General features: G+C 43.6%; 1 protein-coding gene across 1 annotated transcript in view; it reads right to left on the bottom strand.

Annotated features, from left to right (window-relative positions):
* Window positions 1–19,164, bottom strand: part of ADAMTS10 (ADAM metallopeptidase with thrombospondin type 1 motif 10) — a 194,775-nt gene that overhangs the window by 142,463 nt on the left and 33,148 nt on the right. The gene's annotated exons all lie outside the window — the stretch shown is intronic.

The raw sequence follows: 19,164 nt of genomic DNA on the forward strand, positions 1-19,164 counted from the left end.
ACTTTGATACGTGGCACGTGGCACTTTGATACGTGGCACGTGGCACTTTGATACGTGGCACTGAAATATGTGGCACGTGGCACTTTGATACGTGGCACGTGGCACTTTGATACGTGGCACGTGGCACTTTGATACGTGGCACTGAAATATGTGGCACGTGGCACTTTGATACGTGGCACGTGTCACTTAAATACGTGGCACGTGGCACTGAAATATGTGGGACACGTCGGACAAAAAAGTTACATGTAGTTTTTTTTGTGTCGACGGTCCGCCGAAGCACGACGCATCCGTCGCACGACGGATGCGACATGTGGCAATCCGTCGCAATGCGTCGCTAATGCAAGCCAATGGAGAAAAAACGCATCCTGCAAGCACTTTTGCAGGATGCGTTTTTTCTCCAACGACGCATTGCGACGGAAGCCAAAAAACGCTAGTGTGAAAGTAGCCTAACCCTAACCCTAGCCCTAACCCTAACCCTAAATTTAGCCCCAACCCTAACCCTAACTCTAACCCTAACCCTAACCCTAACCCTAACCCTAATTTTAGCCCCAACTTGTCTTCTCCTGCCGGCCGGCAGATGGCAGCAGATGGCGGGCGCACTGCGCCCGCCATGATGAAAAAGCCGGCTGGCAGGAGAAGACAGAAGAGGACCCAGGGACCCCGGGTGAGTATGATAGGGTCCCCGAATCCCCCTATTTCTCTGTCCTCTGATGTGCGATCACATCAGAGGACAGAGAAATAACTGATCGCTTTTTTTTTTTTTTTTTTTTGCGGTCGCCGGTAAACTGTTAATTACCGGCGATCGCAAAGCAGGGGTCGGTGCAAATCGACCCCGATCATGTTCTTTGGGGTCTCGGCTACCCCCGGCAGCCGAGACCCCAAAAAACATCCGGGTGCCGGGCGGCGGGCGCACTGCGCGTGCGCCCGCCATTTTTTCCCGGAAAAAAGATGGCGGTGCCCATGGGGAGACACGAGGAGCACCGGGGGAGGTAGGTAAGTATTGGGGGGCTATTGGGGGCCATCGGGGACCACATTTCTCTGTCCTCCGATGTGCGATCACATCGGAGGACAGAGAAATTAAACGGCAAATCGCGTTTTTTTTTTTTGTTGCGACCGCCGGTAAACTGTTAATTACCGGCGATCGCAACTCGGGGGTCGGTAAAAACCCCCCGAATCATGTTCTCTGGGGTCTCGGCTACCCTCGGCAACCGAGACCCCAGAGAAAATCCGACTCTGGGGGGCGCTATTCACTTTTTCCACAGCGCCGTTAATTAAACGGCGCTGTGGTTTAAGTACCCTTAGCGGCCGCCGTTAAAAGGCGTATCGGCGGTCGTTAAGGGGTTAAGAGGAAGTTTAGATGTTTGTGCCTGGTGTATTACTGTGAGGAGGGTGGGGCTTATATAGGGGAGGCAACTCTGGCTCTCCCTCTCTCTCTCACAGGATGGACAGGAGGAAACATTAAGGAAACATGTCTGCAGTTTCAGGGAGTATAATACTGGGGTTATCACCTCACATTATAGCTGATAGGAGCACATTCACCTCACACATCATGTATTAGTGTAGTATCTGCTCTTACATCATATATGGGATAAATTTTACCTCAGAAATTCATGTAGCCTCCATGTTCCCTCATGTGTACCTCCCTGCAGACATGGCTGATATACTACTCCACATTCATCATGTATTAGTGTAGTCTCAGCTCTTACATCTTATTTGGGAGCAATATTACCTCAGAGATTCATGTAGCTGCCATGTTCCTTCATGGGTCTGTTACAAGCTGCCTCACACACTGCAGAGACAGCTCCTGTGTGACCTCCTTACAGACATGGCTGCTGTATCACATTTCTGCTGTATTATACAGAGTCTTCATGAGTTTGGGGTATCTGTATGATGGGTCAGAGGATTGACACATACAGTGTCTGCTATTGCTAGCGCGGAACTGGGCAGTTACAGGGACTAGTCACTGGTGAGAGGGAGCAGTAATGGGATGGTATATATATATACCGTATATATATGAGGGTAAGAGGCTGCACTTCATGTCTGTGCATTGCCTGCTGCTGTGTTCTGATTCCCCCCCTTCCCATTTATGGAGTGTGGTGACCTGTATGTGACCTTATCTCTGTACAATACAGTCTGATGATGCTGGGTGTACAGATCCATCATAACCAGGTTACTCTCACTATATATATGTGATATATGAGTAAAGGCTCCATCTCTGTGCAGCATGCTTATCATGTATACAGACTTTGAGTGCATGTTAGATCCTGGGTCTCCAGGTTACTTTCCTTGCTGCACATATAATTTGTGCATGACTTCCAAATCCGTGCTTTATTTCTGGAGATATGGCAGCCTTTAGTCCTATTATGTTGCATGCTGTCCTGCCTGATATATCCACCCCCCTTTTTCTATATATCTAAGATGGTGGATAGCACAAGCCTGAGTGCATTACCTGGAGCCTTACTATATATATATTATCAGGTGTCAATAAATATTCAGGGAGTAATTCAGCACATGGCGTGGTGGTGAGTGGGGCACTAATAATGCAGCATATGGCAGGCAGTGAGTGGACATAGCTCAGCACATGGCGGAGGCAGTGAGTGGGCACTAATAGCTCAGCACATGGCGGGGGCAGTGAGTGGGCACTAATAGCTCAGCACATGGTGGGCAGTGAGTGGGCACTCCTAGTGTGATGCTGCACCTTGCTCTGGAGAACACATCATGGGCCCAGTTTTCAGCCCTGTCTATTGTATGTAGGTGGTGTGACTGACTGGGGACACAGACCTTGCAGTTTTCTGCACGTACACTTATGGCTGCAGGCAGCTTATACTAGACCTACATATTATATTTTCTTACGATATATGTGCAGCTGGTGATTAGCGAGCCTGTCTGTAACTGCTGGAGAGAAGCAGGCGGCTTCTTTATTGTTACAGCATATAACACAGCATTGCCCATCATCGAATTTATCTGACCTTATGATGGGACATTTTCCAGTATCAACCTGTAATATACCTTGGTTGTAAACTTACATGGTGTTTTCATCTTCACTTCTCCCACATCTTGTGCAGTTGGGGGGGGGGGTCCTTGAAGTTGGTTATAAATTGGTCTGGGGGATCCATTGGGATATGGATTCCTCTTTTTGGAATTTAATTTGGTTCTTGATCTGGTGAATGGTGGAGGGGATTTTCAGCAAGGGTTTGTTGAATCCTCAGGAAGTTCAAGTGAACATTGGAACCCTGTGGTTGTGGTGCTCCCGAGCTGGTGGGGTAACGGCTGGGAGTAATTGTTGGTACATTTTATGTTCACTTTTTGTTTGGTAATCACCAGATCTTATGAGCTTCAAGGACTCCTCCCAGCATGTTAATGTTCTTTATGCTTTGATGTTTTATTGTATGCTGTTTTAATTATATTGTCCCCTTCATATATTTGCAGGAATGGTGTATACCCACCGAGTGCTTAATTTTATATTACCTAAGATGGTGGATAGCACAGACTGAGTGGATTACCTGGAGCCGGGCAGTTGGGGGGGTCCTTGAAGTTGGTTGCAAATTGGTCTGGGGGATCCATTGGGATATGGATTCTTCCGTTTGGCATTAAATATGGTTCTGGATCTGGTGAAATGTGGAGGGGAGTTTCGGCAAGGGTTTGTCGGATCCTCAGGAAGTGCAAGTGAACATTGGAACCCTGTGGTTATGGTGCTCCCGAGCTGGTGGGGTAACGGCTGGGAGTAATTGTTGGTACATTTTATGTTCACTTTATGTTTGGTAATCGCCAGATCTTATGAGCTTCAAGGACTCCTCCCAGCGAGCTAAGGTTATTTATGCTTTGTTGGGTTATTGTATGTTTGTTTTTAATAAAGGTATTAAAAAAAAAAAAAAAAAAAAGCACTTATTTGTTTCTTTTTTAGTGGGTCCTTGAAGCTAATTATGATTTGGTCAGTAGGGGTAACCATCTCAGGTATGGACCCTCTGTTTAGGGGGGTATTCATCATAGTATGACCCTTTGTGTGGAGGAGAAAACATCTCGGGTATGACCCCTGGATGGAGGGGTGTACATCATAGTATGACCCCCTGGTATGGAGGGGTAGCCATCTTTGGTATGGCCCCCTGGTGTGGAGGAGTGACCATCACAGTATGGCCCCCTGGTCTCCAGAAGCATTTATATCCTACAAGACCCAGTTAGGGTAAAGTCCCTGTGGACATGGCAATCATATTCTGCATGCCTACAAATTAAATTGGGTCCTATGAGCTAGGAACAATAGCTTAAAAAAAAAAGGCATGCATTTCAATACAATCGTTAGCTTCAAGGACGCTCTCTTTTTTCATGTGACTTGAGAATGCTGAGGCACAGATTTTGACTGTTTATATTGACCAACTCTTGTTTCTTTCAAGGTTGTCCTCTGGACAATGCAGTAATCTGGGGAATTAAACTGAAGAGCAATGTACCTAATATGGGTGCCCTGGAGTCAGTGGGAGTGACTAAGGGAAAAGTAATAAAGTGCATCTCGATGCCCTTGAGCCAGTGGGAGCGGCTAAGGGTGAAGAAATCAAGCGCATTAACACGAAGGGCGATGTGCCTATTCCCAATGCCTTTGTCCCAGTTGGAGAGGGTTAATGGTATTTGTTATCAAATGCCTGTAAAGCAATTAACAATGGCGTGGCAAGGTTATTAATAATGCCTTTGTAGAATTTTCTGCTATAGGCTTATTTCATTTACTATGTCCGAATATTACAGAAATTGTTCAAATTATTTAATGATCGGTTATAATGTTGATATTATATTGTGTATGGCTTTTAATTTCTCCTTGTTTATAATATCTTTCTCTTTATATACACTCATCACTTTTTGGGTAGTAATAGTAAGTGGGTTTAAGAATTGGTTACTACACAGCCCAGCAACTGTATGTAATGGTGGTTTCTAGAACTAAAATCTGTGAATTAGTGAGTTATTAGAGCTGGCTACAATACATGCGGTATAATAGTTTTTGAGGCATGACAGATGTCATTATACAGGTAGTCAGACTGTGGCTACCCCCTTTATTATGGTTTAGTTTCTGCATTACCCATTATAGGATCCACATTGCAGCATGTTTAGCGGCTGTTATTTTGCTGTAGTTACCGTATTATTGATCATAATTTGGTAGTGTTGCATTGTTAAAATTAATCTGTAGTCCTGGAATTTTGTTACTTATATGCACAGTCTTTCCATAGCATGCAGAACTCGTTGATGACTTTATTAGGCATGGGTGATGGGGGTCGAGTCCATTCAAGGTGTCAAATGGCCTCGCTGGTGGCGGTTTAGGAGTCAGGTGGAAGTTGCAGATAAGTTAAGGTGGACTCATTTTAACTAATAGAGGATGTAAAACCTCATGGTGGTGAGCAGGCTCGGCTTTGGTGGCCAGCCTCAAGGACGTTGTAATGGTAACATCAATCAGGGGAGGGCACAGTGGTTAAGCACAGGAGTGAGGATAATAGGGTCATTGGTGCCCTGAAAGTTTACTGGCTCTGCTTGAATGGCAAGCCAGTGCGTGCCGCCCCTTTATGGCTGTCTGTCCTGATGCTGTATGTCAGACAGATGGGGATATCGCAGTACTTGTGAATCCCAATGTACTAGCACTCCACCTGACTCCTACTGTGATTATTTAATCCTGTGATTTGAATAAAAGCTGTGGCCATTTTGACAACCAAAATAATGTGTTTTGTGTATTTATTTTAGTACCTAGGTTTACAGTAGTTATGGTGGTTTTAAGAAGGAGTGGGGTCCATCCCATATCCAAAAGTCAAGAAACCACCGGAGACTAGATGGAGGTGGACATGACTTGGGGATGGGTGGACCGAGAACTCCTGCAGCTTTTGTTTGTATTGCGGTGTAGATTTTAAACAAGAGTGTTGTTGCTTTAAGAGGAAGTTTAGATGTTTGTGCCTGGTGTATTACTGTGAGGAGGGTGGGGCTTATATAGGGGAGGCAACTCTGGCTCTCCCTCTCTCTCTCACAGGATGGACAGGAGGAAACATTAGCCGCCCTCCCGCCCTGTTTATAATCTTTGTCCTTAAACTTTTTAATTATTGCTTGTATAATGATAAATTTTTCATTGTATTTTTGAATTTGTCATTGTATATCTTGTACCATGTTCAATTGTATATTGGCTATAAAGAGTTATTATTTGTGGTAACCTTCTAAGCCCAAGGGAAGGGCAATCCTTCAGCCATGGTTCCCTGGAGGTTTCCTCCACAGGGGGTTTTTCCTCTCCTGAGCGCTGTAGGATGACTCTTTGTGAGTCGGGGGTTGCCAAGTTTAGTCCCATTAATGCTTTTGCAGGGACTTCTAGTTTTTAAGTTTACAAAAATGGTTTAATTATTTATTTAAAAAAAAAAAAAAAAAAAAAGTGTCAAATGAGACTTGGAATATTTAACCCGTCACGGCTTTGTGGTTTAGGAGTCAGGTGGAAGTTGCAGACAAGTTAAGGTGGACTCATTTTAACTATTAGAGGATGTAAAACCTCATGGTGGTGAGCAGGCTCGGCTTTGGTGGCCAGCCTCAAGGACGTTGTAATGGTAACATCAATCAGGGGCGGGCACAGTGGTTAAGCACAGGAGTGAGGATAATAGGGTCATTGGTGCCCTGAAAGTTTACTGGCTCTGCTTGAATGGCAAGCCAGTGCGTGCCGCCCCTTTATGGCTGTCTGTCCTGGTGCTGTATGTCAGACAGATGGGGATATCGCAGTACTTGTGAATCCCAATGTACTAGCACTCCACCTGACTCCTACTGTGATTATTTAATCCTGTGATTTGAATAAAAGCTGTGGACATTTTGACAACCAAAATAATGTGTTTTGTGTATTTATTTTAGTACCTAGGTTTACAGTAGTTATGGTGGTTTTAAGAAGGAGTGGGGTCCATCCCATATCCAAAAGTCATGCATTATGGTCCAATTGTATTTTATTGTCATGATTACCACAAAACATTAAAAATGGGCTGCAAAATATTAAACATTTACAAAACTACAGTAATCACAGCAATGAACTGCAATTGACTGAGAAATGAGTATTTGATCCCCTACTAACCATTAAGAGTTCTGGCTCCTATATACCAGTTAGACGCTCCTAATCAACTTGTTACCTGCATTAAAGACCTCTGTCTTACATAGTCACCTTTATAAAATACTCCTGCCCATAGACTCAATTAATCAGTCAGACTCTAACCTCTACAACATGGGCAAAACCAAAGAGCTTTATAAGGATGTCAGGGACAAGATCATAGATCTGCACGAAGCTGGAATGGCCTACAAAACCATTAGTAAGACGCTGGGTGAGAAGGAGACAACTGTTGGTGCAATAGTAAGAAAATGGAAGAAATACAAAATGACTGTCAATCAACATCGATTTGGGGCACCATGCAAAATCTCACCTCGTGGGATATCCTTGATCATGAGGAAGGTGAGAGATCAGCCTAAAACTACACGGGAGGTACTTGTTAATGATCTCAAGGCAGCTGGGACCACAGTCACCATGAAAACCATTGGTAACACATTACACCGTAAAGGTTTAAAATCCTGCAGTGCCCGCAAGGTCCCCCTGCTCAAGAAGGCACATGTGCAGGCCCATCTGAAGTTTGTCAATGAACGCCTGGATAATTCTGTGAGTGATTGGGAGAAGGTGCTGTGGTCAGATGAGACAAAAATTGAGGTCTTTGGCATTAACTCAACTTGCCGTGTTTGGAAGAAGAGAAATGCTGCCTATGACCCAAAGAACACTGTCCCCACTGTCAAGCATGGATGGATGTTAACATTATGTTTTGGGGGTGTTTCTCTGCTAAGGACAAAGGACTACTTCACCGCATCAATAGGAGAATGGATGGAGCCATGTACCATAAAATCCTGAGTGACAACCTCCTTCCCTTCGCCAGGACATTAAAATTGGGTCATTGCTGGGTCTTCCAGCAAGACAATGACCCAAAACATACAGCCAAGGCAACAAAGGAGTGGCTCAAAAAGAAGCACATTAAGGTTATGGAGTGGCCTAGCCAGTTTCCATGCCTTATTTCCATAGAAAACTTATGGCGGAAGTTGAAGCTCCAAGTTGCCAAACGACAGCCTCAAAATCTTAATGATTTACAGATAATCTACAAAGAGGAGTGGACCAAAATTCCTCCTGACTTGTGCGCAAACCTCATCATCAACTGCAAAAAAAGTCTGACTGCTGTGCTTGCCAACAAGGGTTTTGCCACTAAGTATTAAGTCTTGTTTGCCAGAGGGATCAAATACTTATTTCTCACTGCAAAATGCAAATAAATTTATATAATTTGTACAATGTGATTTTCTGGATTTTATTTTTGATATTCTATCTCTCAATGTTAAAATTAACCTACTCTTAAAATTATAGACTGTTCATGTCTTTGTTAGTGGGCAAACTTACAAAATCAGCAAGGGATCAAATACATATTTCCACCACTGTATATATATTTGGTATCGCCGAGTTCAGAATCGCCCGATCTAGCAATATAAAAAAAGAATTAACCCAATCGGTAAACGGCATAGCAAAAAAACAGTAAAAACCCCTGAATGACATTTTTTTTCGTCACAACATTGCATTAAAATGCAATAACGGACGATCAAAAGATTGTATACACATCAAATTGGTATCATTAAAAACGACAGCTTGGCGTGCAAAAAAATAAGCCCTCACTTAACCCGAGATCATAAAAAATGGAGATGTACGGGTATTGGAATATGGCACAATATTTTATTTTTAATTTGGTTTTTTTTCACCACTTAAAAAAGAACCTAGACATGTTTGGTGTCTATGAACTCGTAATGACGTGGAGAATCATCATAGCAGTAATGGGAATAATGACCTGGAGAATCAACATGGCACTTTTTTTGCAATTTTGCCACACTTTTTTTTCCCGTTTTTGAGTACATGATATGGTAAAACCAATGATGTCGTTCAAATGTACAACTCGTTCCACAAAAAACAAGCCTCACATGGTCATATTAACTGAGAAATAAAAAAGTTATTCACTTTTCATTAAATAAAAAAGAAATACAGTGGGCATCAGATTTCTATAAATCCAATGTTAGGGGTTGAGTTCCCGCCTTTGCACAGGGGGAATCTCGGGCCATCTCTGCTGCGGTCTCCCATTCTTCTCCTGCCGCAGTGGAGCCTGCTCAGCGGAGACGTCAGTCCCAGCGTCTCGCTCAGTCTGACTCTGTAGAAAGGGTTACTGCTGCTTTTCCAGCTTCTGCCATTGAAGTCAGTGCTGGGCAGCGGCGAGCAGACGCTTCTGGGACTAAGTCCTGCTTTTCTCGTTCTGAGCATGCCCAGAGTAAGATCTCTCAGTGGAGATCGAGGGTCACATGCTCAGATACTGCAGCTAAATCCATCGGTCCTCCAGGAAGGTCCTGAAGGTGCTCAGGCTCTGTGGCAGCCTCTCATTGGTCCTTCTAGGAAGGTCCTGTACATGCTGCAGCTATTTAAGGCTCTCATGACCGCACGGCCATGCGCTAGTATTGAATCTGTTACGTGCATGCGCCAGTGTGGTCATTTATGTGTGTTCAGGGACTCGGCGGAAATAAGCCCCTAGAATGCCGGCACCTCCGGCGAGGAGATTGTGTGCGTGGATTTAGGGCCCCGGCTGAAATAAGCCCCTAGAATACCGGCTCCTCCGGTGAGGAGATTGTATGTTTGCATGACCACTGACTGCTCTCTGATGTGAAGTCTAACAGGGCGCAGAGCTTTCCTTTCTTGGCTACTCTGTGAGGTAACAGAGCTAGTCTATACCGCCAAATAGTGCCACCATTTACTAGCAGCAGGTTCCCCTGCATGGTGGACCCCGGGCTGCGAACGCATCAATAATAATAAACATCTATATTTACTCAGTGCGTTCCGCTAGCCCTAACATCCTATCCACTTTGCTGGAACTGTAAGACGCTGTGTTTTTTACTCAGCAAAAATATGCAGCATCAAAAATGCACCAAAAACTCATGGGCACACAGGCTTAGAAGATCTGCCTCTAAGTCTCCCCCAAATTTGCAATACAAATCATTTTTTTTCCATTACAGCTTAAACGACCATTTATTATAATTAAAATTGCATCTTCAGAGATTGAACTTGAACCCTAGTGTCACCTATTGGAAGTAGCAATCCTATGGCAAGCCTTGTTAAATGGTCAATGCGATATGCTGGCATTTCAGGCATGTCCCTCTCCGCAAGAAGTAACATTACCCCCTAGACCACAGTTAGAAACCTCTCATACAGCCAAATTAGGTCTCAAACTTTTCACTGTTGAGGGCAGCACCACGAAGCAAAGCAAATTGAAATTCTGGTTTGGCTTTTATAATAAGTCATGTGGTAAGGCTCGTTAAAGGGTCAATATTGACTTTTAGGATTGCTACTTCCAATAGCTGGCACTAGAGTTCAAGTCCTCTGCCTTTCTGTAGAGACAATTTGCATAATTAATTTCCCAGAGGAGTATTCCGTGGCCTATAAGTCTCCTTACACTGGCATGTCAGGCATGTCAATCTCCTCAAGGAAAAACATTACCCCTTAGACCACATTTATTACACAGTATTGGCTGTAGAATATGTGTCCAAGATAAAGAGATTTGATTGACTTTGAAATGGCTTGGTCTGTGTGTTCAGTATTTTTCAAATCTATTTGTACCATAAACAAGACTAGTAATAAATTACGTTCCAGTACATTTCAGGAGTTGTAGGGCAATATGAATATCATTACTGGGTCTGATAGAATTTGAAAAACTAAGAAAATAGAGAAATTTGTTGAAATTTTAATAAAGGAACTCACGCGGATGGGAGAAAATATTTTCTAACACAGTGTATTTGAATACAGTACTATTGGAGTTCAGTTTATCTTATAGCAGTCCATCTTATTGTAATATCTTCAAGGTAGTGGATGAACAAATATTTGATACTAGATGGTAGCCCGATTCTAACGCATCGGGTATTCTAGAATATGTATGTAGTTTATTTATGAAGATTTTAGAATAATACATTGAATACACAGGATTCGGTCGGCCGCGACTAATTAGCGAAACGTGGTTCAAATCCTGCGCCAATTCGTGGCCGGACTGAGCCTGTTGCTGATTGTTCGCGGCCGGCCATGTAGTATATAGCACAGCCACGTAGTATATAACAGCCCACGTAGTATATAACACAGCCCACGTAGTAAATAGCACAGCCACGTAGTACATAGCACAGCCACGAAGTATATTGCACAGCCATGAAGTATATTGCACAGCCACGTAGTATATAGTACAGCCACGTAGTATGTAACAGCCCACATAGTATATAGCACAGCCATGTAGTACATAGCACAGCCACAAAGTATATTGCACAGCCACAAAGTATATTGCACAGCCACGTAGTATATAGCATAGCCACGTAGTATATAGCACAGCCCACGGAGAGTATATAACACAGCCCACGGAGTATATAGCACAGCCACGTAGTATATAGCACAGCCCACAGAGTGTATAACAGCCCACATAGCATATAACACAGCCACGTAGTTTATAACAGCCCATGCACGCAGTATATAACAGCCCACGTAGTGTATAACACAGCCCACGTACTATATAGCACAGCCACGTAGTATATAGCACAGCAACGTAGTATATAGCACAGCCACGTAGTATATTGCACAGCCACGTAGTATATAACACAGCCCACATAGTATATAACACAGCCCATGTAGTATATAACACAGCCCACGTAGTATAACACAGCCCATGTAGTATATTGCACAGCCCACATAGTATATTGCACAGCCCACATAGTATATTGCACAGCCCACATAGTATATTGCACAGCCCATGCAGTATATTGCACAGTCCATGTAGTATATAGCACAGCCCACATAGTATATTGCATAGCCCACGTAGTATATTGCACAGCCCACGTAGTATATTTCACAGCCCACGCAGTATATTGCACAGCCCACGTAGTATATAGCACAGCCCACATAGCATATTGCACAGCCCAAGTAGTATATTGCACAGCCCACGTAGTATATTGCACAGCCACGTAGTATATTGCACAGCCCACGTAGTATACTGCACAGCCTGTAGTATATTGCACAGCCCACATAGTGTATTGCACAGCCCACGTAGTATATTGCACAGCCCACGTAGTATATTGCACAGCCCACGTAGTATATTGCACAGCCCATGTAGTATATAGCACAGCCCACGTAGTATATTGCACAGCCCACGTAGTATATAGCACAGCCCAGGTAGTATATTGCACAGCCCATGTAGTATATTGCACAGCCACATAGTATATTGCACAGCCCACGTAGTATATTGCACAGCCCACATAGTATATTGCACAGCCCACGTAGTATATTGCACAGCCCACATAGTATATAGCAATGTGGGCATCATATCCCTGTTAAAAAAAGAACTAAAATAAAAAATAGTTGTATACTCACCTTCCGTGGGCCCCCGGTTCCAGGCGAAGCGTTTACCGATGCTCCTCGCGTGCTCCGGTCCCAAGAGTGCATTGCGGTCTCGCAAGATGATGACGTCATCATCTCGCGAGATTGCAATGCATGGAGTGGTCACCGGGGCATCGCGAGGAGCAGGAAAGGCCGGTTCTGGGTCCGAGGGGCCGACGGACGGTGAGTATATAACTATTTTTAATTTTTTAAATTATTTTTAACCCCTCTGTGACCTTGGACGTACTATCCCGTCGAGGTGACCTGGGCCTATCTGACCCTCGACGGGATAGTACGTCATAGCCGATCGGCCGCGCTCACGGGGGGAGCGCGGCCGATCGCGGCCGGGTGTCAGCTGACTATCGCAGCTGACATCCGGCACTATGTGCCAGGAGCGGTCACGGACCGCCCCCGGCACATTAACCCCCGGCACACCGCGATCAAACATGATCGCGGTGTACCGGCGGTATAGGGAAGCATCGCGCAGGGAGGGGGCTCCCTGCGGGCTTCCCTGAGACCCCCGGAGCAACGCGATGTGATCGCGTTGCTCTGAGGGTCTCCTACCTCCCTCCTCGCCGCAGGTCCCGGATCCAAGATGGCCGCGGCATCCGGGTCCTGCAGGGAGGGAGGTGGCTTACCGAGTGTCTGCTCAGAGCAGACACTTGGTAAGCCTGCAGCCCTGCACAGCAGATCGCAGATCTGGCAGAGTGCTGTGCACACTGCCAGATCAATGATCTGTGATGTCCCCCCCTGGGACAAAGTAAAAAAGTAAAAAAAAAAATTCCCCACATGTGTATAAAAAAAAAATAAAAAAAATATCCTAAATAAAGAAAAAAAAAAAAAAATTATTCCCATAAATACATTTCTTTAGCTAAATAAAATAAAAAAAACAATAAAAGTACACATATTTAGTATCGCCGCGTCCGTAACGACCCGACCTATAAAACTGGCCCACTAGTTAACCCCTTCAGTAAACACCGTAAGAAAAAAAAAAAAAAAACGAGGCAAAAAACAACGCTTTATTACCATACCGCCAAACAAAAAGTGGAATAACACGCGATCAAAAAGACGGATATAAATAACCATGGTACCGCTGAAAACGTCATCTTGTCCCGCAAAAAACGAGCCGCCATATAGCATCATCAGCAAAAAAATAAAAAAGTTATAGTCCTGAGAATAAAGCGATACCAAAATAATTATTTTTTCTATAAAATAGTTTTTATCGTATAAAAGCGCCAAAACATAAAAAAATGATATAAATGAGATATCGCTGTAATCGTACTGACCCGACGAATAAAACTGCTTTATCAATTTTACCAAACACGGAACGGTATAAACGCCTCCCCCAAAAGAAATTCATGAATAGCTGGTTTTTGATCACTCTGTCTCACAAAAATCGGAATAAAAAGCGATCAAAAAATGTCACGTGTCCGAAAATGTTACCAATAAAAACGTCAACGCGTCCCGCAAAAAACAAGATCTCACATGACTCTGTGGACTCAAATATGGAAAAATTACAGCTCTCAAAATGTGGTAACGCAAAAAATATTTTTTGCAATGAAAAGCGTCTTTCAGTGTGTGACGGCTGCCAATCATAAAAATCCGCTAAATAACCCGCTATAAAAGTAAATCAAACCCCCCTTCATCACCCGCTTAGTTAGGGAAAAATAAAAAAATTTAAAAAATGTATTTATTTCCATTTTCCCATTAGGGTTAGGGCTAGAGTTAGGACTAGAGTTAGGGCTAGGGTTAGGGCTAGGGTTAGGGTTAGGGCTAGGGTTAGGGCTAGGGTTGGGGCTAGGGTTAGGGCTAGAGTTAGGACTAGGGTTAGGGCAAGGGTTAGGGCTAGGGTTGGGGCTAGGGTTAGGGCTAGAGTTAGGACTAGAGTTAGGGCTAGGGTTAGGGCAAGGGTTAGGACTAGGGTTAGGGCTAGGGTTAGGGCTAGGGTTAGGGTTGGGGATAGGGTTAGGGCTAGGGTTAGGGCTAGGGTTGGGGATAGGGTTAGGGCTAGGGTTAGGGCTAGGGTTAGGGCTAGTGTTACGGCTAGTGTTAGGGCTAGTGATAGGACTAGGGTTATTGCTAGGGTTAGGGCTAGGGTTAGGGTTGGAGCTACAGTTAGAGTTGGGGCTAAAGATAGGGTTAGGGTTTGGATTACATTTACGGTTGGGAATAGGGTTGGGTGTGTCTGGGTTAGAGGAGTGGTTAGGGTTACCGTTGGGATTAGGGTTAGGGATGTGTTTGGATTAGGGTTTCAGTTATAATTGGGGGGTTTCCACTGTTTAGGCACATCAGGGGCTCTCCAAACGGGACATGGCATCCGATCTGAATTCCAGCCAATTCTGCGTTGAAAAAGGAAAACAGTGCTCCTTCCCTTCAGAGCTCTCCCGTGTGCCCAAACAGGGGTTTACCCCAACATATTGGGTATCAGCGTACTCAGGACAAATTGGACATCATCTTTTGGGGTCCAATTTCTCCTGCTACCCTTGGGAAAATACAAAACTGGGGGCCAAAAAATAAGTTTTGTGGGAAAAAAAAGATTTTTTATTTTCACGGCTCTGCGTTGTAAACTGTAGTGAAACACTTGGGGGTTCAAAGTTCTCACAACACATCTAGATAAGTTACTTTGGGGGTCTAGTTTCCAATATGGGGTCACTTGGGGGGGGTTTGTACTGTTTGGGTACATCAGGGGCTCTGCAAATGCAACGTGACGCCTGCAGACCAATCCATTTAAGTCTGCATTCCAAATGACGCTCCTTCCCTTCCGAGCTCTGTCATGCACCCAAACAGTGGTTCCCCCCCACATATGGGGTATCAACGTACTCAGGACAAATTGGACAACAACTTTTGGAGCCCAATTTATCCTGATACCCTTGTGAAAATACAAAACTGGGGGCAAAAAAATCATTTTTGTGAAAAAAAAAAAAGAATTTTTATTTTCACGGCTCTGCGTTATAAACTGTAGTGAAACACTTGGGGGTTCAAAGTTCTCACAACACATCTAGATAAGTTCCTTGGGGGGTCTAGTTTCCAATATGGGGTCACTTGTGGGGGGTTTGTACTGTTTGGGTACATCAGGGGCTCTGCAAATTCAACGTGACGCCTGCAGACCAATCCATTTTAGTCTGCATTCCAAATGACACTCCTTCCCTTCCGAGCTCTGTCATGCACCCAAACAGTGGTTCCCCCCCACATATGGGGTATCAGCGTACTCAGGACAAATTGGACAACAAAGTTTGGGGTCCAATTTATCCTGATACCCTTGTGAAAATACAAAACTGGGGGCTAAAAATCATTTTTGTGAAAAAAAAAAAATAATTTTTATTTTCATGGCTCTGCGTTATAAACTGTAGTGAAACACTTGGGGGTTCAAAGCTATCAAAACACATCTAGATAAGTTCCTTAGGGGGTCTACTTTCCAAAATGGTGTCACTTGTGGGGTTTTTTAATGTTTAGGTACATCAGGGGCTCTCCAAACGCAACATGGCATCCCATCTTAATTCCAGTCAATTTTGCATTGAAAAGTAAAATAGCGCTCCTTCCCTTCCGAGCTCTGCTATGCGCCCAAACAGTGGTTTACCCCCACATATGGGGTATCGTCGTACTCAGGACAAATTGCACAACAACTTTTGTGGTCTAATTTCTTCTCTTACCCGTGGGGAAATAAAAAAATGGGGGCGAAAAGATCATTTTTGTGAAAAAATATGATTTTTATTTTTACGGCTCTGCATTATAAACTTCTGTGAAGCACTTGTTGGGTCAAAGTGCTCAACACACATCTAGATAAGTTCCTTAAGGGGTCTACTTTCCAAAATGGTGTCACTTGTGGGGGGTTTCAATGTTTAGGCACATCAGGGGCTCTCCAAACGCAACATGGCGTCCCATCTCAATTCCAGTCAATTTTGCATTGAAAAGTCAAATGGCGCTCCTTCCCTTCCGAGCTCTGCCCTGCGCCCAAACAATGGTTTACACCCACATATGGGGTATCAGCGTACTCAGGACAAATTGCACAACAATTTTTGGGGTCCAATTTCTTCTCTTACCCTTGGGAAAATAAAAAATTGGGGGCGAAAAGATCATTTTTGTGAAAAAATATGATTTTTTATTTTTACGGCTCTGCATTATAAACTTCTGTGAAGCACTTGTTGGGTCAAAGTGCTCACCACACATCTAGATAAGATCCTTAGGGGGTCTACTTTCCAAAATGGTGTCACTTGTGGGGGGTTTCAATGTTTAGGCACATCAGGGGCTCTCCAAACGCAACATGGCGTCCCATCTCAATTCCAGTCAATTTTGCATTGAAAAGTCAAATGGCGCTCCTTCCCTTCCGAGCTCTGCCCTGCGCCCAAACAATGGTTTACACCCACATATGGGGTATCAGCGTACTCAGGACAAATTGCACAACAATTTTTGGGGTCCAATTTCTTCTCTTACCCTTGGGAAAATAAAAAATTGGGGGCGAAAAGATCATTTTTGTGAAAAAATATGATTTTTTATTTTTACGGCTCTGCATTATAAACTTCTGTGAAGCACTTGTTGGGTCAAAGTGCTCACCACACATCTAGATAAGATCCTTAGGGGGTCTACTTTCCAAAATGGTGTCACTTGTGGGGGGTTTCAATGTTTAGGCACATCAGGGGCTCTCCAAATGCAACATGGCGTCCCATCTCAATTCCAGTCAATTTTGCATTGAAAAGTCAAATGGCGCTCCTTTCCTTCCGAGCTCTGCCCTGCGCCCAAACAATGGTTTACACCCACATATGGGGTATCAGCGTACTCAGGATGAATTGTACAACAAATTTTGGGGTCTATTTTCTCCTGTTACCCTTGGTAAAATAAAACAAATTGGAGCTGAAACAAATTTTGTGTGAAAAAAAGTTAAATGTTTATTTTTATTTAAACATTCCAAAAATTCCTGTGAAACACCTGAAGGGTTAATAAACTTCTTGAAAGTGGTTTTGAGTACCTTGAGGGGTGCAGTTTTTAGAATGGTGTCACACTTGGGTATTTTCTATCATATAGACCCCTCAAAATGACTTCAAATGAGATGTGGTCCCTAAAAAAAAATGGTGTTGTAAAAATGAGAAATTGCTGGTCAACTTTTAACCCTTATAACTCCGTCACAAAAAAAAATTTTGGTTCCAAAATTGTGCTGATGTAAAGTAGACATGTGGGAAATGTTACTTATTAAGTATTTTGCGTGACATATGTCTGTGATTTAAGGGCATAAAAATTCAAAGTTGGAAAATTGCGAAATTTTCAAAATTTTCGCCAAATATTCGTTTTTTTCACAAATAAACGCAAGTTATATCGAAGAAATTTTACCACTATCATGAAGTACAATATGTCACGAGAAAACAATGTCAGAATCGCCAAGATCCGTTGAAGCGTTCCAGAGTTATAACCTCATAAAGGGACAGTGGTCAGAATTGTAAAAATTGGCCCGGTCATTAACGTGCAAACCACCCTTGGGGGTGAAGGGGTTAACATTAGATCTTTTTACTATTGATGCTGCATAGGCAGCATCAATAGTAAAAAGTTGGTCACACAGGGTTAATAGCAGCATTAACGGACTGCGTTACACCGCGGCATAACGTGGTCCGTTAACGCTGCCATTAACCCTGTGTGAGCACTGACTGGAGGGGAGTATGGAGCGGGCACTGACTGCGGGGAGTAAGGAGTGGCCATTTTGCTGCAGGACTGTGCCCGTCGCTGATTGGTCGTGGCTGTTTTGCCGCGACCAATCAACGACTTGGGATTTCCGTGACAGACAGAAAGACAGACAGAAAGACGCAAGTGACCCTTAGACACTTATATAGTAGATATACTTGCAATCCACAAGTTTTATATATTTGTACTACGTACTATGGTACAGTATATGTGATCATTATGCCTCGTCTGTCCAGCTGCAGTCTTTCACTCCTCTTTTTTAATTTTGAAACACAGAAACTGGAAATTCTGAAGCTGTGTTTTTAACAGTTTTAATTTTTCTTGCTTTTTGTGGGTTTTGGCTCTTTGAGTTAGATTCTGCTACAACACTCTTAACAGGTGGCAGGCTGGCAGCTAGCATCATTGTTTTGACAATTTCACTAGAGGCAACAGAATGACTTGTGCAGAGTTAGACTAAGGCCACGTGCACATATTGAGTATTTGGTGAGTTTTTTACCTCAGTATTTGTAAGCCAAAGCCAGGATTGGAACAGTCAGGGGGAAAGTATAATAGGAACATGTGCACCACTTTTACATATTTCACCTGCTCCTGGTTTTGGCTTATAAATACTGAGGTAAAAAACTCACCAAATACCTATTGTGTGCACATGGCCTAATTGGTACTGTGAGAATTTCTAACACTTGCAAAGGTCTGCGTGCAATCTCCTCAGCAACACCTCCTCCACTCTACAAGCAGTCTATCCATCATAGTTATCACAAATATATTACACACAAGCCTCTTATCTGTCTCTCATATGGCACTCCTTCTCACATTCAGACATCAGCCTTCAGACTTCTGTGGTGTAACAATTTTCTCAACCTTATTGGGTACCTATTCGAGGAGAGTCGCCTCAGAAAGACCTTCTTGAATCAGGGCTACCATCCAAGAACAATTCAAAACCAAATTACAAGAGCAACTAGAATATCAAGGAATCACCTGCTACATTACAAGGCTAAAGAAGAAAATAGTTGGGTGCCGCTAGGAGTCACCTACAATCCAAGTCTGGAGGT

This window comes from Ranitomeya variabilis, chromosome 1 (assembly GCF_051348905.1).
Source record: "Ranitomeya variabilis isolate aRanVar5 chromosome 1, aRanVar5.hap1, whole genome shotgun sequence".
Taxonomy (NCBI): domain Eukaryota; kingdom Metazoa; phylum Chordata; class Amphibia; order Anura; family Dendrobatidae; genus Ranitomeya; species Ranitomeya variabilis.